Genomic DNA, 357 nt, shown 5'->3' with positions numbered 1-357 from the left:
AAGAAAGAAATGCTAAATCAGGCGAGCGCACAGCGACTGAAAGAGCATAAAATCCGATCACCGCGATTCCAACACCCAGAATCAAAACCAAAAATAACAAAAACAAAACAAAAGAAGAAACACATAAATAACACCAACAGCATTTTCATCTTACTCACAAAGCTTGTCATTGAAAGAAAAAGGGCTCAGAGCAGAAATAATCCGATAAGAACACAGCGCCTCAGCAGAGCGACCGCCACGACCTCGTCCGGCGCCGAATCTCAGAAACGCCGGGTCTGCGGACGTGGGCATCGCGCGGCTGGCGGATGTACGATGCTTGAGGATTTTTTTTTCATTTTTTTTCTTAATCAAAGTACA

The sequence above is a fragment of the Penaeus monodon genome, chromosome 15 (assembly GCF_015228065.2).
Source record: "Penaeus monodon isolate SGIC_2016 chromosome 15, NSTDA_Pmon_1, whole genome shotgun sequence".
Taxonomy (NCBI): domain Eukaryota; kingdom Metazoa; phylum Arthropoda; class Malacostraca; order Decapoda; family Penaeidae; genus Penaeus; species Penaeus monodon.
Note: the sequence above shows the minus strand (reverse complement) of the source record.